Genomic DNA, 26,011 nt, shown 5'->3' with positions numbered 1-26,011 from the left:
CCCCAAGAGCAGTCCTCCAACATTTCCCACGCTCAACATGCGGGGCACAAGATGGACAAGCACAATTTTATATTGATGACCGGTATAAGCAAACGATTGTATAGTAAGATGCATATGTCAGGGTGAAATATTCAGAGGTGTGACAAAAGTAGAAAAACATGACACGTGCAAGTATAATCTTAACATGGAGATAGCAGGCTAGTAAGCATCATTTTCTGGTATAACATGCTAGATTTAAACAGACTGATGGCTTAATTGTATGCTTGCTTGGTTAATGACATGTTTAACATAAGTCAGAGTATTCAGGTATTAAGTAGCATATAGGTAGGCAGTAAGCCGTCCACATGAGTGATAACAAACATTTCTTAATGGGATGTACATTTAGATCTAATTTAGTGATTTTATTAATACAAAAACAATCTCTGTATTTTCACCGACTGCTTGTGTTGAACTGCTCGAAATACTGAACTGTTGGGTTGGCTACAGTCATTCTTTCAAGTGATTTGGTGCTTGGGAGTTCCCCAGAGTCGGATCAGACCCTGGAGGGCCACCCTTTATGCCCCAATGTCATTCTGATCAGTGCTGGGCATAATGTCTTCAATGTAAAAGATAGGAGTCTGCAATACTGAAAATAACCAGCAGGTTGCAACAACATACCACTGTTTTAGTTTAAAACCCCTTTTCTAATATCAATACTGATATTAGCAGAGGGTAACCTTTGGAATTAATATTAAATTAAGTAATACAATTAAGGTTTATACGTATTCGGTTTATTATCACGTTTAAGATTAGGTTTATAATTTATTTTAGTATTGGGATTATGGTTCAGATTAGGATTTGGGTCAGCACGGGCATTCCTTTGCTGAATATAGCAAGGGAATACCTCTGCTGACACCAGCAGGGGGATTCCTTATAACACTATTGCTAAAATTAGGATTGAGAAGGGTTTGGGTTAGGATTGGCATTACACATGGGATTAGGGTTTGGGTTAGGATTGTGCTGAGGTTTAGGATTAGGGATTTAGATTGGGATTAAGATCGCTACTTTAAAAAGTTTTACATATGGGGGTATATATATATATATATTATTTTTTTTTTTTTTTTTTTGAAGCAAGGTGAGGGAGCTGAGGCTCAAGTGACTCTGCTTCGTTCCAGTGGCCGGCTGGTAAAATCGTCTAGAGGATCCAGTCGGTGGAACGCACGCTTGGAAACGCATGTACAGGTTACGATGCTTGCACCATGGAAACACGGCAGACATTGCACGTGCACGATACAATTTCAGAATTCGGGGGCCAAAATTCTATTTTTTTTATTTTTGGGGGATTTTGGTTTTCCAGAACCTTTTGGGGGATATATGACCCAGCAGCAACTGTTTGCAGGTCCACTCTGAATATGTTGGAAGTGTGTTCTCACTTTCCCTCCAGCACACTTTGAAACCATTAAGGCTTTCTGCTAAGAAAGATTCCACACCCAAGGTTTATTCGAGAATATGGAAGACATTTTGTTTTTGGTGTTTTAAGATCAAGCGAAATACTTTATCAGCCTCCATTCTGAAAATCCATTCCTACAGATGGTCTTTGTGAAAGAATTTAGACCTGCCACACTCAAGGTCCAAATTTCTGCCATCAGTTTTTTCCCGTTTAGATGTTTGGCTTCGAATATTCGAACTGCCTGGTTTTCAAGGCTTTGTCTTGTTTGGTTCCAACCATCCGGGAAACCTTTCCATAATGGGATCTTAATCTAGTTTTAAAAGCACTATGCAAGCCTCCTTTGGAATCTCTAGATAAGACCTCTCTCAGGATTCTCTCTTTCAAAACATTATTTTTTGGTGGCAATTACCTCGGCAAAGAGATTGAGAGCACTTTAAGCCCTTAATTTAGATTATCCTTGTGACAAGACCAATCTCGCCACTGTGCATTGGAGGAGCCTGGTTGCCCGCCTGCTGCCTTTAGACTATGGCCCCATGTTGAAACGCTTGATTTTCCCCTGCAAAGACATGAAAGCCGGGTCATTCTGTACTTGCCCTATTTGAACAGTAATACCCCAGATAGCTATACCATGGAGCCCATTCATATAACGAAAGACTTTGGCTCCATGGCAATTGAACTGTATGTATGTGATCTGAGCGCCATTCAGTAATAATGTGCGCTCAGATCGAAGCTATCTGGGGATATGTTGAATGTACCGGTTTTATGCAATAGCTGCACAGTTATATATTTGTATGTATTTTATTGTCTTTTGCTGCCATGTGTTCAATGGAGTTTTGCCTCTGTCCTTGGAGATAATTGGATTACTTCCCAATTATTTCCAGGATAGAAGGCTCTGTGGAACTGGTTTTGGGCAGAAAAGCCATGCTTCATTTGGTCACAAAGGCATTCGATCTAACTTTTGACCCACTGGACCAATTTGTGTAATTTTGACGTATGTTTGTATTTGCAGTATGCATGAAAATGTAAGTTTTATGTGAATGTGATGTATACTTCTAAAGTTATGAATAATGTGGAAAGGCTGTATTTCTCTGCCTGTGATAATTACATTAACCCATTGTGTAAGGTAATTGTATCACAGGCAGAGAGGAGGATTTTGTGTGGGAGTGTCCGAGTGTTGTACGTGTTTATTGGTTGTTTTTGAAAACCCTGTGGGTGGTACTAATGTGTACATAAGAACAATAAACCCACAGCTTTGCCTGTTCCTGTTTTGACCCTCAACACAGAGCCTTGTCTCATTCTTGGGGAGGGGGGATTTATTGTATGCTGTTCCAGTCAACTGCTAGGAGTGTAAACCTATTCGTATGGTTTTTCCTATTCGGCTGTTTACAGCATTTGTATGTTTGAGAGCATTCGTATGCTTCTCTGGTTTGATGGATTGGTGTCTACAGTAGCTGCCTGCATATCTGGAAGGGAATATCGCCTAAACGTCTGTTAACTCCTTTTATGCCTGGAGGTGCCGTTACAATCCTATTATAATTTTTCATCAGGACAAAGTAGTTTTAAAGCTTGATCAGTTTTTTTTTTTTTCCCCAAGGTTTTTTAAACTTCTAACGTCAACCAGGAAATAATTTTACCAACTTATTTTGCCAACAACCTTCTAATGCCTTAGAAGAAAAGTTTCACTGCATGTACATTAAGAGATCTTTACTCCAGTACTTGAAAAGTACAAGGTATTTTAGGAAAACTAACTGACTGTTTGTCCTGTTTAATGATGCTAGAAAAGGTTGATGGCATATAAAGGTTCTCTGGCCAGATGGTTAAAGGACTCTATTCGTTTGTCATATTTATCCTCGAAGGTTCCTCCCTCTAAATCCATTAAAGCTCCACCAGAGCTATGTCCATGTCTTGGGCATTAAGGGCTTCAGCTACACCTTCTCAAATTTGTTCTGCAGTTACTTGGTCATCTCTTCACACGTTTTGGAAATAATTTAGACATACTGGCAAGTTTTGGGCACAAGGTGTTGCATGCAGTTGTTAATGAGTCCCGCCCTTAGGGGATTGCTTTTGTTATCCCTGTTGTAATGCACTGCCTCTAATCTGAAGGGAATTTTTTGTTTTCTGTGAGAGCTTTTGTGAAGAAACTACCCCTGTTATTTCATATTTTTGTTTTTGTGGCGAAACCAGCTTCGCCACTGTGACCTGGAGAGGCCTGGTTGCTAGCCTCCTGCCCTGCGACTACGGCCCCTGGACATATTGCTCTATAAAAACTATATTTGGGCATGTAATAATTTATATTACTGCTACTGGGCCTTTAAGGGCCATCCGTGAACTTATTGGGACTTTTGTGATACTGTACCTTTAAGACTGTGGAACATGGTACTTTAATCCTGCCTTTACTATCCTGTATGTATTTGTGTTGAGTTAACCTGGGATATAGATATGCAGTATTCATCTGATTGTTCGGTAGAATCACTCCATTCAGTATATTGAGTGAAACTACCGAACAACCAGACCACCCAGGAATAAGTGTGCCTCCAATTACCGTTTGCAACAATGTTGCAAACAGGTAATTGGCAATCTATGTAATGTATTCTGTGTCCTCTGGGTGGCCGCCATTCGGGAGCCGAACACGAGGCGGCGGCCATCTTAAACTACCGAACAGCGGTGTTTTGCCGTTGAGTGTCTGGAACTGAAATCGGACACTCGACTAGGCAAGCACCGCTGAGACCTCCAGACTTCCAGGATTTCGTGGGGAAACTACCGAACGGCCCGCCATTCGGTAGAAAGAAACGCACGAACTAGGGGATTCATGCGAATTCCCCTTCGTCTCTATAACCCAAGTAATTCGCCTGTTTCTATTCCCTTTTCTGTGACCGACCGCAGGGCCAAAATGCATGGAACTGTTTTCGGATACTTTACCCATGCGGTCGGTCAAATCTTTGGAACCCCATATCTGTCAGGGTACCTGTGGTCTCTACCTCCGAAAGGGGTAGAGACTTGGCTGTTCCTCCATCCAGACGGTCTGAAGGCTCCCTTCCCCGCGGTCTATCCGGTCATGCAAGGCCGGCCGCGAGGGAGTGACTGCCTTTTACAGCATCTAGGCAGGAAGTCGTCATCAGGACACTCCCCCGGAACGACCTGTCAGTCAATTGCTGCAGGACCAATCAGGACGCCTCGGAGGCGTGGTTACTGCTCTGAACAGGGTATTTAACAGAGCTTCTTTCATTAGCTCATTGCCCTGTCGTGGTTCTAGCTTGTTCTAGTCACTCAGTGCTTGTGTATTCTATTCTCCCTTTTGGTTTTGACCCGGCTTGTTTACCTTACTCTGCTTATCTCTGTTACCCTTGATTCGGCTTGTCTCTCGCTTACCTGTCTTCTGTTACCCTCGACCTCGGCTTGTCTTTGACCATTCTATACTGTACTACTTACGTTAGTCCGGCCATTCTAAGGTCCGGTATACGTATCTGGCTACTGTTTGTACTCTGCGTGTTGGATCCCTGTCCCGATCCTGACATTACGACAGGGCCAATGGATCCTGCAAGTACAAACAGTCCGCTGGCTTCTCCTGATCCTAGGTTTGAAGCCATGGATCACAGAATGGATCAGATGGCGCGTGCGCTACAGGCTCTATTATCTCGTGCCAATAACCCACCAGAGGAGATACGTAATACCCCTGTTTCTCCTGTCGGTTCAGGTCTAGAGGTAGCCACAGTGGGTGCTTCTTCTCACATTACCCCCCCAGTATGCTATGGTGGGGCTCCTGAGAAGTGTCGTGGTTTTTTAAACCAAATTAGTATCCACTTTGAATTGCAACCTCGCTCTTATCCTACAGATAGGGCAAAAGTAGGATTTATTATCACCCTACTCATTGAGAAAGCTCTGAGATGGGCCAACCCACTATGGGAGAACGATAACCCATTAGTTTATAACTATAACGCATTTGTAGCTGCTTTTAGAAGAACATTTGACCCTCCAGGTAGAAAGGTTAATGCAGCCAGATTACTGTTGCGCCTGAGACGGGAAAACCGAACACTGGTGGATTATGCACTAGAGTTCAGGTCTCTGGCGTCAGAAGTCAAGTGGAATGAGCAGGCGTATATGGATGTATTTTTGAATGGCCTATCTGAAGTAATCCTTGATGAGGTTGCTACCAGAGAACTCCCTGAGAATTTAGAGGATTTAATTGCGTTCATCTCTCGTATAGATGAACGTTTGAGAGACAGAACACTCGAGAGAGGAACCGGAGACCTTCTTTTAGGTTAGCCCCCGCTTTTCCAAGTCCTGACTCCAAGGTATCTTTGATTCCTGAACCTATGCAGATAGGGTATACCCGCCTCTCTGAGGAGGAAAGACAGTACAGGAGAAGAGAGGGTTTGTGTATGTATTGTGGAGCCAAGGGTCATTTACTCTCGAACTGTTCTAACCGCCCGGGAAACGCTCGCACCTAAGTCTCTCTAGAGGACAGGCCTTGGGTGTTTCTATTTTGTCCTCTACTCCTAATTATAAAGATCACAGGCTTCTGCTACCAGTTTCCTTAACTTGGGGGAAGGAAGTAGTAAGGGCTATGGCATTGATAGATTCCGGTGCTGCTGAGAATTTTATCGACCAAGCCTTTGCTAGTAAAAACAATTTCCCATCCCAGCTAAGGGAGACACCCTTGGCCGTTGAGGCCATAGATGGTAGACCACTACTAGACCCTGTTATCTTTCGTGAGACCATACCCATTGATTTAAATGTTGGTATCCTACACGTGGAGAATTTATCTCTTCTGCTCATTTCGTCTCCTTCCGTTCCCATAGTTCTGGGGTACCCATGGTTGAAAAAACATAACCCTATTATCGATTGGGAGTTAGGAGAGATACTCTCGTGGGGCCAGGGCTGCCAGGATCGGTGTTTGTGCAAGGTTTCTCCATTAGCTAATATTAACATACCGGAGAATCCTACTCAGTCCACAGAAAGACAAATACCAGACCTTTACCTAGACTTAAGGGCAGTGTTTGATAAGAAGAATGCCGATTCTTTGCCGCCACACAGGTCATTTGACTGTAAAATTAAGCTTCTACCCGGGACTATGCCTCCGAGGGGCCATGTATATCCTTTGTCTGTTCAGGAAAACTCGGTTCTAGAGGAGTATATTCGGGAGAATTTAGAAAAGGGATTCATCAGGAGGTCTTCTTCTCCGGCCGGGGCGGGGTTCTTTTTCATTAAGAAGAAGGATGGCACGCTGAGACCTTGTATCGATTACCGAGGCTTGAATAAAATAACTGTCAGAAATGCCTATCCTATCCCACTGATTACCGAGTTATTTGATCGTCTTAAGGGCTCCAAAATCTTCACCAAGTTAGATCTCAGAGGGGCTTACAATTTGGTGAGAATCCAGCAAGGTCACGAGTGGATGACGGCATTCAATACCCGGTATGGCCATTACGAATACACTGTTATGCCATTTGGACTATGCAATGCTCCTGCAGTATTTCAAGATTTGATTAATGAGGTACTTAGGGAGTTTCAGCATGATTGTGTTATTGTTTACCTGGACGACATACTAATACACTCTAAGGAGATTGAGACTCACCATAGACAGGTCAGAAAGGTATTACACAAGCTGCTGCAACATGGTCTATATTGCAAATTGGAGAAGTGCAGGTTTGATCAGTCTCAGACAGACTTTCTTGGGTATGTGATTTCTGGGGAAGGTTTTAAAATGGATCCTGAAAAGCTCCAATCCATTTTAGACTGGCCTTTGCCCAAAGGACTCAAGGCTATCCAAAGGTTTATTGTTTTTTCCAACTACTATAGGCGCTTCATTAAGGGATATTCCTCTATCATTGCGCCTGTAGCGAAAGCCACTTCGCCACTGTAGTTTGGAGGGGGCTGCTTGCCCGCCTCTTACCCTGTGACTACGGTCCCTGGGCGATTTGGCCCTTTATGCACGGTATTTGGGCATACTGTGGGTTATTGGGCTGCCCCAGGATTATGGGCCCTCTCATCAGCCCATACGAAACTTAAACCCCATGGCGTTTGAACTGTGTTTGTGGCATCTAAACGCTGTTTGGATATGTTGAGCGCTCAGATCCAAGCATGTGGGGGTTCTGTTTAGTATAACAGGAGTTATGTATTTTTATGTCTTTTGGTGGTTGCTGGTAACATGTGCTTAATGGAGGCTGTGTTTGTCCCTGGATATAATTAAATCAGCTTCTCCATTGTCTCCAGGATAGAGGATTCTGGGGAACTAGTTTGAGCTTCTAAAAACCATGCTTCCAGAAGGTCAAATGCACATTTGTACTAACTTTTGAACCCCTGGTCCAATTCGTATGATTTTTGAGTATGTTGTTCCCCCGAATGGATTGATTGTGTATATGTATTTTTATGCGAATGTGATGTATATTTTGGGAGTTATGAATGTTGTGTAAAAACTGTATTTTCCCTACCTAGGATACTTGTATTTCCTGTGTGTACAGATAATTAGTTTACAGGTAGAGGGGAGGGCTATGTGTGGGATGTAACTATTGTGTGATTGGTTAATGTACGTTACTGTGTGTCCCTCCCCTTCATGGGAGCACCTAATAAAAAGGGCTGCAAGCTAGCAGCCAGAGAGTTCTATTTTTACCCTCAACTTGAGTCTTGTCTCTTATTGGGGGAATCTGCTACAAGGGATTGCTATGCTAGGCATATTCCCTTGCTATAATCACTGAGCTCTTGTAAGAGCTTGTTCCTGCTTCGTTCTGAAGGGAGATAGCTGCAGCCTGCGGTGCTTATGGTGTCTGGTGGAGTGCTTGGAGTCCTCTGGAAGCGCTAGGAGCATCTTTCAACGGAGGTACCCAGTCGGGGTGCCAGGCGATCCGTTACAGCGCCTATTACCAATATGACCAAACAAGGGGCTGATACTAAGTTCTGGTCTAAGGAAGCTCTTGGTGCTTTCAAGACTCTCAAGGAACTTTTTGCCTCGGCTCCCATTCTAGTCCATCCTGATACGACTCTGCCTTTCTTGCTCGAGGTCGATGCCTCTGAGACAGGAGTTGGGGCTGTTCTGTCTCAAAGGTTAGGGGTGGATAAACCGTTACACCCTTGTGGTTTCTTCTCTAAGAAATTTTCTGGGCCTGAGAGCAGATATGACATCGGGGAAAGGGAACTGTTAGCGGTCATTAAGGCTTTAAAGGAGTGGAGACATTTACTGGAAGGGACATTACACCCTGTTACTATTTTAACAGATCATAAGAACTTGTCTTATATTGGGGAGGCTAAGCGCTTATCCGCCAGGCAGGCTCGCTGGTCCTTATTCCTCACTCACTTTAATTATGTACTTACATATAGACCTGGTTCTAAGAACTCTAAAGCCGATGCTTTGTCTCGTCAATATGAACCATCCACTATAACTGAACCAGTCCTGTCCTCCATAGTTCCTAAGGGGAATATCATCGCGAACACGAATCTCAGGATTCACTCTCCATTGCTTTCCGAGATCATGAAGTTTCAGCATTTGGCACCCAAACAGACTCCTAGGGATCGACACTTCGTTCCTGCCGCTCTCCAACTGGAGGTGCTACGCTGTCTCCATAACAGCAAGGTGGCTGGGCATCCTGGCATCCGCAAGACATATGCTCTGGTCTCTAAAGAATTTTGGTGGCCTGAGTTACGTAAAGACATTAAAGAATTCATCGGGGCATGTGAGGTTTGTACCAAGACCAAGCTACCCCATTCGCTTCCATGTAGATTTCTGCACCCTTTAGAGGTTCCTGAAAAGCCTTGGTCCTGCCTGGCAATGGACTTCATTGTCGATTTGCCTATCTCCAAAAAGCAGACTGTCATTCTCACTGTGGTGGATAGATTTACTAAAATGGCTCACTTCATTCCCTTACCTAAACTCCCATCTTCGCCCGAATTAGCGGAGATATTCGCTAGGGAGATTTTCCGTTTGCATGGGATACCTTCCCAAATTGTCTCTGACAGAGGCTCCCAATTTGTGTCCCGTTTTTGAAAATCGTTCTGCTCCCAACTGGGCATCAAATTGAATTTCTCCTCTGCCTATCATCCTCAGTCCAATGGAGCTGCTGAACGCACTAACCAAAAGATTGAACAATATTTGCGTTGTTTCGTTTCTGAGCACCAGGACGATTGGGTCGGTTTGATTCCTTGGGCGGAGTTTGCACATAACAATCTCATTTGTGATTCTACGCATTCTAGACCTTTTTTCTTGAATTATGGCTTTCATCCTTCCATCCTTCCTTCGGAATCTTCTTCTCAGGGGGTACCGTCGGTGGATGTTCATGTTGCCAATTTAAGGAAGTTGTGGGATCAGACTCGACAAATTCTTCTGCACAATTCTATGCTGGTTAAAAAACACGCTGACAAACGTAGAAGGGCAGCACCGGTGTTTGTTCCAGGCGATAGAGTATGGTTAAGTACTAGAAACATTCGCCTAAAAGTGCCGTCCATGAAGTTTGCTCCTCGTTATATTGGACCTTACAGGGTACTGTCTCAAATTAACCCAGTTGCGTATCGTTTAGCGTTGCCTAATGCCTTACGCATTCCGAATTCATTTCATGTTTCCTTGCTAAAACCACTAATTTGTAACAGGTTCTCCTCCATGATCGCCCCTCCTCGCTCAGTTCAGGTGGAGGGTCAGGAGGAGTATGAGGTCAATTCCATCGTTGATTCTCAAATCTCCCGGGGGAAACTGCAATATCTGGTCGATTGGAAGGGTTATGGTCCTGAGGAGAGAAGTTGGGTACCTCAGGAGGAGGTGCATGCTCCCCGTCTCCGCAGGGCGTTTCACTCTCGATTCCCTTCTCGCCCTGGTGTATTCTGCCCGGTGAGCGTATCTGAGAGGGGGGGTACTGTCAGGGTACCTGTGGTCTCTACCTCCGAAAGAGGTAGAGACTTAGCTGTTCCTCCATCCAGACGGTCTGAAGGCTCCCTTCCCCGCGGTCTATCCGGTCATGCAAGGCCGGCCACGAGGGAGTGACTGCCTTTTACAGCATCTAGGCAGGAAGTCGCCATCAGGACACTCCCCCGGAACGACCTGTCAGTCAATTGCTGCAGGACCAATCAGAACGCCTCGGAGGCGTGGTTACTGCTCTGAACAGGGTATTTAACAGAGCTTCTTTCATTAGCTCATTGCCCTGTCGTGGTTCTAGCTTGTTCTAGTCACTCAGTGCTTGTGTATTCTATTCTCCCTTTTGGTTTTGACCCGGCTTGTTTACCTTACTCTGCTTATCTCTGTTACCCTTGATTCGGCTTGTCTCTCGCTTACCTGTCTTCTGTTACCCTCGACCTCGGCTTGTCTTTGACCATTCTATACTGTACTACTTACGTTAGTCCGGCCATTCTAAGGTCCGGTATACGTATCTGGCTACTGTTTGTACTCTGCGTGTTGGATCCCTGTCCCGATCCTGACAATATCTCCCGAATCGTTCATCCGAATGACCTGATTCTTGAATATGTTGTCCCCCTGAATAAGGACTATCCAGTGATGCTGGATTTAATGGTGTACCCCCTGTATTTGGGGTACATCCAGGAATTGGGGAAAAGGGTGTACGGTATAATTATGTTAAGTGTTAATCTAAGGGGAGGAAATGTGTGGGAGGTACATCCATGTGATTGGTTAATTTCATCCTCCCCCTGGGAGTGTCCTGTATGTACCTGTTTGTAATAAAAGCCAGGCTGGGTGTCCCAGACCAGAGTTCCTGTTTTACCCTCAAAGTGATGTGTCTCATTATTGGGGGGAAGGATTTATTGCATGCTGTTCCAGTTGACTGCTAGGAGTACAAGCCTATTCGTATGGTTCCTATTCAATGGTCTACAGCATTCATATGCTTGGGTGAATTTAAAAGGTTTCTCGGATTCAGTGTTCGTGTGTCTCCAGTCGGGAGAATGGTGTTTGCAGTAGCTGCCTGTGCATCTGTAAAGGGGATTATCGCCTAAACTGGGTTTTACCCTCTTGTAAGTGAAACGGTCCGTTACAGTTTTTCTCTGTTCGGTAGATAAAACTACACCACCCCCTGGCTCGTTCACTTAAAAGAAAACCGCCAATTAAGTGCTCTCTCTCTCGCGTGCAAGAGAAACTGCCAATTTTCTTGTTTGCACGAAAGGAGGCTTGGTCCTTGGTTGCCGAGTGTCTGGAACCAAAATCGGACACTCGACTTCGCGAATGCTGGTCAAACTACAATTAGACCCACCGCACAGCCCAATTTCACTGAACTATTTCTGGGCAGGAGCATCAAGTGCAGGTGGTCAAATTAAAACCTTCATCAAACACTTGAACCCCTTAACCAATTTGGGTGATTTTTGAATACCGTATATACTCGAGTATAAGCCGAGTTTTTTAGCACATTTTTTGTGCTAAAAAACCCCAACTCGGCTTATACTCGAGTCAATAGTCTGTATTATGGCAATTTGCATTGCCATAATACAGACTGGGGCTGTGGGGGCTGTAAGAGAGTTTACTTACCTCTCCTGCAGCTCCTGTCAGCTTCCTCCTCCTCCGCGCCGTCCGTTCAGCACCTCGGTCAGCTCCCAGTGTAAGTCTCGCGAGAGGGAGCTGACAGAGGGAGCTGCACGGACGGCGCGGAGGAGGAGAGAGCTGACAGGAGCTGCAGGAGAGGTAAGTAAACTCTCTTACAGCCCCCCACTGAACTGCCAATGCTGGACCACCAGGGAAGGAGAGCCCCCCTCCCTGCCATGTATCAAGCAGGGAGGGGGGACGAAAAAAAAAAATTAGTAATAATAAAAAAAAGAAAAATTAAATAATAATACAAAAATAATAAAAAATTTAATTAAATAAATAAAAATAATAAATAGTAATAAAAAAATATTAAAATAATAATAAAAAACAAAATTGCCCATCCCCCACCAAGGCTCTGCAACACACACCACTATTACACACACACACGCTGCACTCATACGCACACACACACACACACACACACGCTGCACTCATACGCACACGCTGCACTCATACGCACACGCTGCACTCATACGCACACGCTGCACTCATACGCACACGCTGCACTCATACGCACACGCTGCACTCATACGCACACGCTGCACTCATACGCACACGCTGCACTCATACACACACGCTGCACTCATACACACACGCTGCACTCATACACACACGCTGCACTCATACACACACGCTGCACTCATACACACACGCTGCATTCATTATACACACACTGCATTCATTATACACACACTGCATTCATTATACACACACTGCATTCATTATACACACACTGCATTCATTATACACACACTGCATTCATTATACACACACTGCATTCATTATACACACACTGCATTCATTATACACACACTGTAAATAAATATTCAATTCATATATTTTTTTAGGATCTAATTTTATTTAGAAATTTACCAGTAGCTGCTGCATTTCTCACCCTAGTCTTATACTCGAGTCAATAAGTTTTCCCAGTTTTTTGGGGTAAAATTAGGGGCCTCGGCTTATATTCGGGTCGGCTTATACTCGAGTATATACGGTATGTTGGTCCCCTTGATCGGGGCTACCAGGGCATATTACTTTTGTGGGGTTTCGATGGAGTTTGGGGTACTTTCTGAGTTTTATGGAAATTAGTTTTTTGTGTTGGGAGATAATTGAGTTTAGTATAGTGCTTGACTCCATTATCTCCCCAGTATAGGGGATGGATTATATTATTGTCGAAAGGCATGTCCTGGACCTGAGAGTCAATGTACTTGCAGAATGTGTTTTGTCACTGTCCCCTCTCAGGTCCAGCGGATAATGCCCCCGGAATATGTCATCGTCAACCCTGTACATTAACTGCATATAAACCAGACTTTTAGCCTGAATAAAGCATTCCTGTTATACCCTTCATCTAGTTTAGGCTGTTGTTTGGGTATCTGTCTAGTTTAGTGGGAGAATATACTTGGATGCTGCAATTCATCTGGAGAAACGTTTGAATCAACATCCGAACTGTGAGCTATAGTCACTCCAGCTATAGCAGTTCAGGAGGAAATAGGCGAATGATTATCTGTAATTACAGCTTTTAAGCTTGCAAGACAAACATATCAAATTCTAAAATTGCTCGACATTAAAATTTTAGTTTCGTCCTTGTATTTTGTGACCTGTAACTTTAAAAATAAACTGAACTCCTAGCCCTATTATTGCCATGGCACCCGGCTCGCCGCGAAGTGCAATCACACCCAACCGGCATGACTGCGCCGACAGACTGAACTTACCTGCTTAGCAGCGAGTCGGGAGCCGCTCCATCGTGTCCTCCTGGCAGCCTGCCTGAAACAAATATGGCGCAGACTATGCGGTCGCGGCCATCGATAACTCCACAACGCACACGCACTTTCTGGGGTCAGAGGTCATCCTCTGACTAATTACAGTCTAAGGAGGGATATCTAAATCCCTGAAGCTTCCCTGTTTGTTGCCCTTTCGTGGTTTCCTGTCCTGGTTCCCGAGAGTGCGTTTTCTGTTCCTGTTATTGCTCTTCCCGGTATTTTGACCTTGTCTATTCCTGACTACTGATTTCTAGCTTCCCTGACTTGTCTTGTTTTATGGTATTGTGTATTTCTGGCTTCCTTGACTTCGGCTATCCCTTGACCGTTCTGTCTTTAACGTATTAGTCCGGCCATTCTAAGGACCAGTTCACGTTCTATCCTTTCCGTTCTGTCTATGTAGATATTACATAGTTCTGCGTGCTGGACCACACTAGCAGTCGTGACAATTATATACTCTAAAAATCAGAAATAAATTAATTTATACTGAACAAAATTATAAACGCAATAACTTTTATTTATTTATTAACCCCCAGGGGTTCAATTTATTTAATTTAAATGTTTTAGAATTATATATTTTGCTAGCTGGGGTGGGTGGGAGTTATGGGAAAATGGGGAATTTACGGTTAGTGCTGCTTACTGCTAGTTAGGGGTTAACGGTAAAAAAAAGCTTAGAAAAATGTTAAATCTGTAAAAAATAAAGTTTAGGAAAGTTTACAAAAATAATAAGCAAAACAAAAGTTTAAAAACTAGTTTTAAAAAGTTAAGGTTTTAAAAAAGGAAAAAAATACATTAAAAAATGCTAATTACCACTACACCTTGAACAAACTAGAGAGAAAATGATCCCAGGCTAAGGTTCAAAATATGCCTTTTGAATAACCCCAGGGTGTATTCTTTAATAAATAGTATGTGTTTGTGGGGAAGTTTCAATAACCAACCATCTAAACTACTCCAAATTGGAACATGGACACAGCGTAAAACTTCAAAGTTAGAAAAAAACTGGCTGCATCTCAAATGTGTCCCTTCAACATCCACATATACCTGGCAAAGGTACATACGGGGGTATTGCTGTACTCAGACCACATAGCTGAGCAACTTATGATGTATTATACAGTCATAGCACACATAAGGTTTGCAAAATATACTGCGCAAACTCACTTTGTGTGTCAAAAAGGCAGAAAAAACACTTATTACTGATACCGGAGAAACTGACGGAAGCCAAGCACAGAGAGATGGACACAGGTTTCTTCAGGAAGGAAGAGATTCTTTATTGGATCACCGATCGGGACTCAGAGGGACTAATGTCACCAAAATACAGCAAAGTCTGAGCCCCGGACAATAGTGCAGGCTCCTTATATAGGCATATAACTCCTCCCATATTAAGCTCCACCCGCACATTCTCTTAACCAATCAACACAAATAAGAATTAACTTCCTGTTTGACCGCATGGCTTGTCCAGCACAATGGAGGAGGGGGAATACTATATCCTGTATTCTTGCACATGCTCCGTACACTACTGATCGTATCTTGCCTCGTGCAACCAACTGATCGATACGTCAGCATATGCACGTACACATGCCACGTGGTAATCTCGGCCTACTAAATTTATTTTTACAGAGATTCCACCACATTCCCCCCTTTGATGCCTCTTGATATTTTACAATTACTTGAGGCATCACATAACCTTAGTTTTGCTTACACCGCAAGTTACCTTGAACCAGACCAGACTTATCTTATGATGTGAATCTTTTAACACTCATCTTCTTGCATTGGTTCTCCTTGATCTAGAGCCTTATACTTATATATCGCCATTATCTGTGCAGCAGCCTTCCTCTCTGCTATACTTCCTATCAGGCTTTGCACAGACCTAACTACTAAGGGTATAAGACACGGTAGGAGTAGACACAACATTAAAATTAGTAGGACTCCTCCTACCACTGCCTTAAGCCCTCCAAACCACTCATACCAGCTACCAAACCAACTACTTGGATTGTACCCTTTCCATACCTGAGTAGGCACATGCGCTAGTTTAACCATATGGCTAGTAAGCTCAGCTATTGCTTGCCCTTCGTCGTCTATCTGAAGACAGCAATTGCTTAGGTTAAACTTCCCACATACACCTCCCTCTACTGCCAAAAGGTAATCCAAGGCTAATCTATTTTGGTAGACTGCTGTCCTCATCCTGGTGTTATGCTTCGCTAGAAGATTGAGCGCTTGTGATGTCTCATTTGTGATAATCTCAACCACCGCCTGTAATCTTATAATACGGTTGAGCATATAAATAGGGGTTCTATAACCAAAAGTACCATCCTCAGCCCACGTGGCTGGCCCATAATAGTCTATGATACGCTGGGGAGGCCATTCATTATCTTCCCAGGTACCTATCTCTAGGGGTCCCCTTTTCTTCCTATGATTCACATCATATACTTTAACACCTAAAGTCTCACCTGTTTCAATCGGTAACAAGAAGAAGGATGGTTTGAGCATACCCAACACACATGCCCCTTCCCAGTCCTGTGGCAACTCCGAATAGGCTTTCTTACCACAGATCCAGTACAAATTTGCTGGGGCTCTCCAGGTAGATGTGATGGATAGATCAAACCACACGTCCTTTAAATTGGCGTATCTAGCAAACGGGTTTGATGGTTCTGAGACATTTGAAGCCGACCACCAAGTTGTATTCTTTGTATCATCATCGTAAGCTTTTTGCCCTAGACAAGTTAATTCTCCTACAGAAGTATTATACATTATTCCTTTCCTTGCTATGCAAACATAACCTATGATGGAGGTCTTTAATCTCCACTCAGATTTACCTCTAACACTCATATGATAATCGGCTTGTGTAGATATTAATTGGTCAACTGCCTCAGAACCGGACATTACCTCCTTTGCTTCCCAAGGCCATTGGTCTCCCATGTTAGTACCTCCACACACATAGCAGTTGGTAACATTAAGACTACCGGCAATACTTTCAGCTAGATCGATGAACAGGTTTTTAGCATTATGGGGGATCTTATTATCTATACTCATCTCTTCGTAAAAGGAATGGTATACTTGATGAGTCTGGGAGGATACCGTATCAGTCTCTATTCCTATAAACAATAATGTCCCAGGATCTAAACCCGTCCCGTATATCTGAAACCCAAATAAATTTCCATACTTATCTAAGAACTTGTCGGGGTTATTAATGAGTATATGGACTGGGTTGCATTCCATAGACTTACAATAAGGGCTAGTCGGCAACTTAGTCACTATCATGTCTTTGTCTACTGTCTGTCCCCAAGTCGCCCACCCCACACAAGACCAATATGGACAAAAGTTATAGTCTTTATTTGGGCATCTAGGACTCACATATTTATTTTTGCTACTGGGACAAATGTATTTATCGTTAGACCCATACGTCCTCTCCCATCTAAGATCCCCACATATATTCCACGGCTTTCTACCACTTGATATCGCTTTACACGCATCAAATAGCAGAACACCCGAAGAATGTACGGATTCTAACACCGTCTTATTAATTAGGGTCCCCTGAGGATCTCCATTCCTGAGAGTCAACCAAATTGTACGAGGTTGATACTCCGGACTGAAGCACTTAGGTTCTCCTACTCCTAAATGGCACACACTATAGTCTATATTTAGGTATCTACATCTTGATACCTCTCCTTTACACTCGTATTGTGAATGCCAAATTACGGTTTGGGAAATATGGTTACCTGTTCTCGTAGTCTTAATGCATACCTCACAGCTAGGAGTGTCGGTACCTCTACCTTCCTGAATATAAAAACACATGTAAATAAACACAATCAAAAGCACATCTTTCGCCGTCATCCTCAGTCTTCGTCCGTGCGATGGAACCTCAGCTTCCAGGATGTGAGGGCTGCAGGGAATGGAGTACTGCTCGTCTTCACAGGTGTCCCTTCGAGACTTTCCTGGCTTATACACTATGTGAGGGTAAGCGGACAGGCTTTATTATGGCCTTCTCACTCACACCTGTAACAATAAAATTTGTAATCCACAATAATTCCTCGTTACTCCGACTGAGTAGTGCGTTTCAACCGGATCTTGCAGGGATTCTCTGGATCTGCTGTAACTTGCCAAGAATCGACTGCTGCTGGCTTAACCCTGGAGTGATGTATCCACGGAGTCACTTCGGCTACTTTTATCGCTGTAGGGGTAGACAAAAGAACAACATAAGGACCTCTCCACTTAGGCCCTAACGGTACATTATTCCACTCTTTAATCCACACTTGGTCTCCTGGATGATAACTATGAACAGGGGGATATATATTCACAGGTAATCTATCTTGTACCCATTTCTGTACCTCCTCCATAGTCTTACCCAACTCTACAACCTGCTGCCGGGTAATTCCTTCTCCCAACTGACTCAAATCCCCCCTTAAGTTACCAAGTACGGGAGGTGGTCGTCCATACATAATTTCAAAAGGAGAGAGGCCCATCCTTCTGGTAGGGGTACTGCGGATTCGCAATAGAGCTATAGGTAAGAGAACGTTCCACTTAAGTTGGGTTTCCTGACACATTTTAGCCAACTGGTTCTTTATAGTTCTATTCATTCTCTCTACCTTACCAGAACTCTGGGGTCTATATGCAGTATGAAGCCTCCACTTTATACCAAGCATATGAGTCAGTTGTTGTAGGCACTGGTGAACAAAAGCTGGACCATTGTCCGATCCTATAGAACAGGGTAGTCCATATCGGGGTATTATTTCTCGTAGCAGGAATCTTACAACTTCTCCTGCTTTCTCTGTACGAGTAGGACATGCTTCTACCCAGCCTGAATAGGTGCACACAATTACCAGCAGGTAACAATGTCCACCCGATTTAGGCATCACTGTAAAGTCTATTTGTAGATCGGACATGGGGAGTCCCCCCATAAACTGGACTCCTGGTGGTTTTACTGGTCCTTGTCTTGCATTATTTTTAGCACACGTTACACATCTGCGTACAATGGCCTGAGTCAAGTTGGACAATCTTGGTATGTAGAAATGTTTCCTGAGAGATTCTTCAGTACTGTCTCTCCCAGAATGTGTCCCGTTATGATAATTTTGGACAATTTCTACCGCTAGTGATGCTGGTATGACTATTCTTCCATCTTCTAGCTGATACCACTTGTTCTCCAGATACTTTCCCGGTTCAGTCTTTAACCACTCCTCTTCTTGAGCTGTATAAACTGGAGTCCATTGGGACAGTGGAGTTGGTATAAGAGCAGCTATATGCCCCACATACTCCTGTCTTCCTGATTCAGCAGCACGCTTAGCTGCACTATCTGCCATCCGATTTCCCTTGGTTACATCACCATCTCCTCTCAGATGCGCTCGACAATGTATGATACCGACTTCTTTCGGCTCCCACACTGCTTCCAATAGTTGTAGGATTTCGGCTGCGTATTTGATTTCTTTGCCTTCTGAATTCAGTAGTCCTCTTTCTTTATACAAAGCTCCGTGGGCATGAGTGGTTAAAAACGCATACTTAGAGTCCGTATAGATATTCACTCTTAAACCTTCAGCCAATTGTAACGCTCGTGTTAGTGCTATTAATTCTGCCTTTTGTGCTGATGTTCCTTTTGCCAGTGGCCGAGCTTCTATCACCTTGTCTATTGTTGTCACTGCATATCCTGCATAGCGGATCCCTTCTTTCACATAACTACTGCCGTCGGTATAATATTGAACATCGGGGTTCTGGATGGGAAAATCACGAAGATCTGGTCTACTTGAAAATACTTCATCCATTACTTCCAAACAATCATGTTGACTTTCAGTAGGTTGTGGCAAAAGGGTAGCTGGATTTAAGGTATTTACAGTCTCTAAATGCACTCTTGGATTTTCACACAACATTGCTTGATACTTGGTCATACGGCTATTACTAAACCAATGATTTCCTTTGTAATCCAAAAACGTCTGTACTGCATGTGGGACTCGTACATAAAGTTCTTGACCCAGAGTGAGTTTATCGGCTTCAGCTACTAGCAAGGCGGCTGCAGCTACGGCTCTTAGACAAGGTGGAAGTCCGCTGGCCACTGCATCCAGTTGCTTAGACATGTAGGCAACAGGTCTTTGCCATGATCCCAAGTACTGTGTCAATACTCCCACAGCCATTCTTCTTTGCTCGTGTACATATAAGTAGAATGGTCGTGTGTGATCAGGTAGACCTAATGCTGGGGCACTCATCAAAGCCTTCTTCACATCTTCAAATGCCGTTTGCTGTTCTTGGGTCCATAAGAAGGGGTCGTGCTCTGTACCTTTGATGGCTGCGTACAGAGGTTTTGCCAGTATCGCATAGCTGGGAATCCATATCCTACAGAAGCCTGCTGCCCCCAAGAATTCTCGCACTTGTCTTCTATTCTTGGGTATTGGTATTTGGCAGACAGCTTCTTTTCTCTCTGGCCCCATAATCCTTTGACCTTCAGAGATATGGAATCCTAGATACTTGACAGTTGGCAAACACAACTGAGCCTTCTTTCTAGACACCTTGTATCCTGCCTTCCAGAGAATGTGTAGTAGATCGTGCGTGGCTTGCTGACAGATTTCTTTTGTAACTGCTGCTATCAACAAGTCATCTACATATTGTAACAAGACACACTCTCCTGGGATGGACTCGAAATCCAATAGATCTTGACTTAGGGCTGAACCAAATAGGGTAGGTGAATTTTTAAACCCTTGGGGCAGTCTTGTCCAAGTCATTTGGCGTTTTGAGCCCGTTACAGCGTTCTCCCATTGGAAAGCGAAAATACATTGACTTTCTGCGGCAATTCGGAGGCAAAAGAAGGCATCTTTGAGATCTAAGACTGTGAAGTAAGTAGCCCCGCCCGGAATTAAAGCAAGCAGGTTATATGGATTGGGTACAACTGGATGTATACTAACAACCGCATCATTGACTGCTCTTAAGTCCTGCACAGGTCGATACTCATCTGTACCGGGCTTTTGAACAGGCAGCAATGGGGTGTTCCAGGGGGAAGTACAGAATTTTAGGATACCATACCGTATGAATTTATCCAGATAGGATTGGATGTTCTTCTTAGCCTTCTGTGGGATGTGGTATTGTCTTAGGCTCACTGGATAAACCCCAAGTTTCAGTTCAATTTTTATAGGTGGAATATTGCGGGCCAGTCCTGGTGGGTTGTTCTCTGCCCAAACTCCTGGTATGTTAAACAATGTCTCATCACTCCTAGGGTTTTGGCTAGTCAACACTGTATAAAGTCGCCACTCTTCTTCCTTTGGTACGGATAAAGTCATAATACCTGAAGGTCCATTAAACTTTAAAGATGTTGTTCCATTTGGTAGGAACGTAATCTGCGCTTGTAATTTTGATAGCATATCACGTCCCAGCAATTGGACTGGACATTCAGGCATATAAAGGAATTGGTGTTTTACTACGTGGCCTCCCAATGTACAGAGTCGACTTTTAAGAACCGGTCTTTCAGCACTTCTTCCAGTTGCTCCTATCACAGTAATAGTCCTTCCAGATGGAGGAGCAACCAGATTAGTCACCACTGAATGTTCAGCACCAGTGTCGATCATGAACGCACTCCTTTTCCCCCCTATTGATACATCGACCATAGGCTCCGCTCGACCAAGGGGGATGGAGCCCGGTCGGTATCAATAGTCCTCCATGACCGTGTCAGCCAATCCTACGAAGTCCCTACCTTCTCTATCGCGGGACCTTTGCGCTGCTGGAATATACCTGTCTTCCCTAACACTTCCTCTGTTCCCATTACTCCCTCTATAACCATTACTCCCTCCGGGGCCTCCTCTACCTCTCGCTCTGCCTCTAAAGTTTCCATAACCTGTCCTAGGTCTGTCTCTCTCAGACTGTTCCCTTCGCGGGCACTCATTTCTCCAATGCCCTTCTTCCCTACAGTAAGCGCACTGATTTTTACTTAGAGGTTCCTCATTCCATCTACTATCGCCTCTATCTGGGCCCCGTCTATCTACGCCTGCGATCGCTACCGCTAGCATATCAGCCTTTTTACGCATCTTGCGCTCTTCCTCTTTCTTACTTTCTGTATCCCTGTTCATATAAACCTTATTAGCTACCTCCATTAGTTGGGTGATGGACATACCTGCAAACCCTTCTAACTTTTGTAGCTTGCGCTTAATATCTCCGTATGCTTGGCTGACAAAGGCGGAGTTAACCATTCGGGAATTGTCTGCGTCTTCCGGATTAAAGGGGGTGTACAAGCGGTACGCCTCCAATAATCGGTCATAAAAGACACTGGGCGCTTCATCGCTTTTCTGGATCACCTCAACTGTCTTCGACATGTTAATGGCTTTCTTTCCTCCTGCTTTCATGCCAGCAATTATAGCGTCTCTATAGGCTCTGAGTTGAACCATATCAGCACCATTTACGTTCCAATCGGGATCAGTGTTGGGATAATGTGTTGCGGCCCATGCTGCTGGATTAGCTTGGTTCAAAGCACGGGCTCTATCTTCTAATGCTTTAATGGCTGCTTGATTTATTCTTGTCCTTTCCTCATTGTTAAATAAAGTCATTAGTAACTGCTGGCAATCAGCCCATGTCGGATTATGCGTCTGTACTATTGAGGTGAACAGATCAGTCATGGCTTGTGGTTTCTCAGTATACGAGGAATTATGGGTCTTCCAGTTTAAAAGGTCGGTAGTGGTAAATGGGACATATACGAAGACTGGGTCAGCGTGTGCCATTTGACCTGCGGCATCGATATAAGCTGACCCGGGATTTAGGCGAAGAGGCATCTGATAATGCTTTAATTGTTGGGCACCAGTCAACTGTCGGGTTTGGATAGGGCTACGTAGAGAGGCGTCAGTCATGAGTTCCGGTCGGGGAGAGATAGGGTATGGGGATGTGGGAGGTTGGTTTTGTGAAAAGGTCGTAAATAAAACACTTCGAGCCGAGCTAGATGAAGCTTGACCGGAAGTCTGAAGTGGCGCCAAATCAGGATATTCGTTTTTAATGGGGGTGGGTTCTGGTTCCGGAAGGGGAGATTTAGTACGAGGGGGGGTGGATCCTGTACTGGAGGAGGAAGCGGAAGTGGATGAGGGTAATGAGGGGAGGGGTGCAGGGCTTCCTGCGTTTGCGTCACTTCTTCTTAACGGAAAGTAAGGGGGCGGCAAAGGGATCTCGGACTCAGGGGGCGTGTCCAAAATGGGCCTAACACCAGTCCTAGTGGACGAACAAGTCCTAGCTACCATGAGGCGACACTGCTCCTCGTGGCATGTCTGGAGCCATTTTGGCGAGTCATTTACGGCCTGTCTCCAACAGTCAATATAAGGAAACTGGCCGTAAAGTTCAGGCCTACCTGATACAGCCACGTGTAAGCGCTGTACCAGAGTTGGATCCAAACTGCCACGTGGCGGCCATGCCGCAACCAAAGTAGGCCACTCCCTAGTACACAAAGTGACCAAACGTACAGGAGACATCTTTACCCCAAAATCACAAATTTTAAATCCCTTCTTAAAATTCTTCACCATACAACCTAAGGGATCCGGAATCGTTGACTGCGACGCACCCATACTTAACAATGGAACGTCGTCGACAACGAATACTATACACGCGTACTATTCAACAGTCACACCCGTTTCCTCTGGCAACAGCACCACGTGGTACGGTTACCAAGTGAAACGTACACAATAACAATAAACACTCAGGGAATTCCCGTACATACACAGCTGTTACACCAGTCACTATATAATCAATATTATGCCCTTTGGCGTAACTATACAGTCACCCACGCTATAATTCTCTATATACGAATTACCCGTCTATAACACACCCCAGTAACATCGTCTTTTACAAATAGCGGTTACAGTACTGTTAGCATAGGTCAAAGCACAAGTTAAGGTCACAATACAATTATTAGTGGTTATGGTGTTAAACATGCAATGGACGACAATGATTAGTACTTATTATACAATGTCAGTAAATATACAGGGTTATGGTACCGTGCACTATAATACAGCAACACACTATTAACACTCTCGCTAGACGGCTGAGCTCGCGCTATCTAACAAGATATACACTTTACTAAACAATCGCTAACATATTTACAATTCCCAACTAAACTATTGGCCAGTACCTTGAATGGACTACCTAAAAACAATCTACATACGTTTTGGTTAGCCACACTGCCCAATCACCACATATATAGCGAGCTAGAGAACCGAATTTACACAGACGCCTCTTAGTCGCACTATACAACGAGCTAGAGGACCGAATTTACACAGACGCCTCTTAGTCGTACTATCAAAAGTCTAGTGGGTTCCAAATTTACACGCCTTCCCACTTAGCCCAGATAGGATGAGAACTAGCGAACCGGATTTACACAGACGCCGCTTAGTCTCCCGGTCCCTCCGACCTAGCGAACAAAATATACACCCTAGAACGCTAGTCTAGACAAGACACCGGTGTCCGGCTAGGGCTTATTTTACACCAGAGCGCCCCGCCTGACTAACCAAATCAAACGGTCTGACTAAAGAGCGTTCGATCGAGCGGTGCGCCTTCGCTCCTTCCCTCCGACAGAGGGGACAGATACACAGATTCAAAACCCCTTTGGGCCTACCGCACAATCGGTATACCCCTAGTGGGTCCTGCCGTCTAAAACAGCAGTTGTCTTACCTCCTCGTTCCTGAACCTGAGTTCACACTCATCGACGGGGACACCCCAGCACTTCTCACGTAGAGGCCGATGATCTCCTGGACAACAGACCAGTGGCGCCGAGACGAAGGGAGGTCCACGCAGAAGTTCAGGGGTGCAGCCGTAGAGAACGTGGGCAAAGATAGACCGTCTCACGCCTCTGCCTCTCAGCTACCGTTGAACGATGAGCTTCCCGGCCAATGCACCAAATGATACCGGAGAAACTGACGGAAGCCAAGCACAGAGAGATGGACACAGGTTTCTTCAGGAAGGAAGAGATTCTTTATTGGATCACCGATCGGGACTCAGAGGGACTAATGTCACCAAAATACAGCAAAGTCTGAGCCCCGGACAATAGTGCAGGCTCCTTATATAGGCATATAACTCCTCCCATATTAAGCTCCACCCGCACATTCTCTTAACCAATCAACACAAATAAGAATTAACTTCCTGTTTGACCGCATGGCTTGTCCAGCACAATGGAGGAGGGGGAATACTATATCCTGTATTCTTGCACATGCTCCGTACACTACTGATCGTATCTTGCCTCGTGCAACCAACTGATCGATACGTCAGCATATGCACGTACACATGCCACGTGGTAATCTCGGCCTACTAAATTTATTTTTACCGAGATTCCACCACATTACCACTACACTTGGTACAAGCTAGCGGAAAAATGATCCCATGCTAAGGTTCAAAATATGCCTTTTGAAATACTCTGGGATGTCTTCTTTAAGAAATGGTATGGCTTTATGGTGTAGTTGTAATATGTAGCCTGCTCAAGTGCTCCAAATTGGGACACGGACGCATCAAAACCCTCCATGAAAATTCACACTTAAAAACCTGAACTTGTCACGTCTCTTTTACAGCACTGTAACTTAACAAACTATTGCCAAAGACATACAATGGGAGTGTCATTTTACTCAGAAGACTTAGCTGAGCATAATTTGGGGGGTTTGAACTTAGTGGCACATATGAAATATACAAAATGCCCAGCAAAAATGTAATCCGTATGTAAAAAAAATGCCCAAAATAATTTTTTACCACATACTTTGGCATATATTGGTGAAAAAATGGGGGCATGTTAAGGCAAAATATGCACCACATGAGAGAGATACCCTGGAGTGTACTTTTACAAATGGTAGGCCTTTGTGAGGTTTTTTTGAACAGTCAAACTCTTATAATACCCCAAATGGAAGCATAGGCTCATTAAATCCGTCTCTCAAAATTCTACTGTGAATACTGAAAAGGACAGGTCTCCTATATGGCACTGTAGCTTCACGAAATAGTGCCAAAGACATACAAAGGGGGTGTAATTTTACTCAGCAGATGTAACTGAACACAAAATAAAACTTTGTACAGGAATAGCACACACCAACTTTACAAAATACACATGAGAAGTTCTTTGTTATAAGTTTGTCTGCCAAAATCCCCCCAAAACACAATTTTACTTCAATATTTAGCAGAGGTTGGCGGTGAAATGACTACGTAGAAAGTGTCAAAACAACCTTAGGTAAATAGCCTGTGGTGTCTACTTTATATAAATATATACTTTTGTGTGGCAATCTTTTCTTCTTTTATGGCTATTAAGCTTACAAGACAAACATACCAAATTCTAAAATCGCTCCACATTAAAAAAGTTTATTTTACTCCTTGTGCTTTGTGACCTGTAACTACCAAAAAAACCTT

At 44.0% G+C, this 26,011-nt stretch overlaps 1 protein-coding gene across 1 annotated transcript in view; it reads left to right on the top strand.

Annotated features, from left to right (window-relative positions):
* The window catches only part of RECQL4 (RecQ like helicase 4), a 167,232-nt gene that overhangs the window by 53,549 nt on the left and 87,672 nt on the right, over positions 1-26,011 (top strand). The window lies entirely within an intron of this gene.

Source organism: Pelobates fuscus, chromosome 1, assembly GCF_036172605.1.
Source record: "Pelobates fuscus isolate aPelFus1 chromosome 1, aPelFus1.pri, whole genome shotgun sequence".
Lineage (NCBI taxonomy): Eukaryota > Metazoa > Chordata > Amphibia > Anura > Pelobatidae > Pelobates > Pelobates fuscus.
Note: the sequence above shows the minus strand (reverse complement) of the source record. Positions and strands in the feature narration are given on the sequence as shown.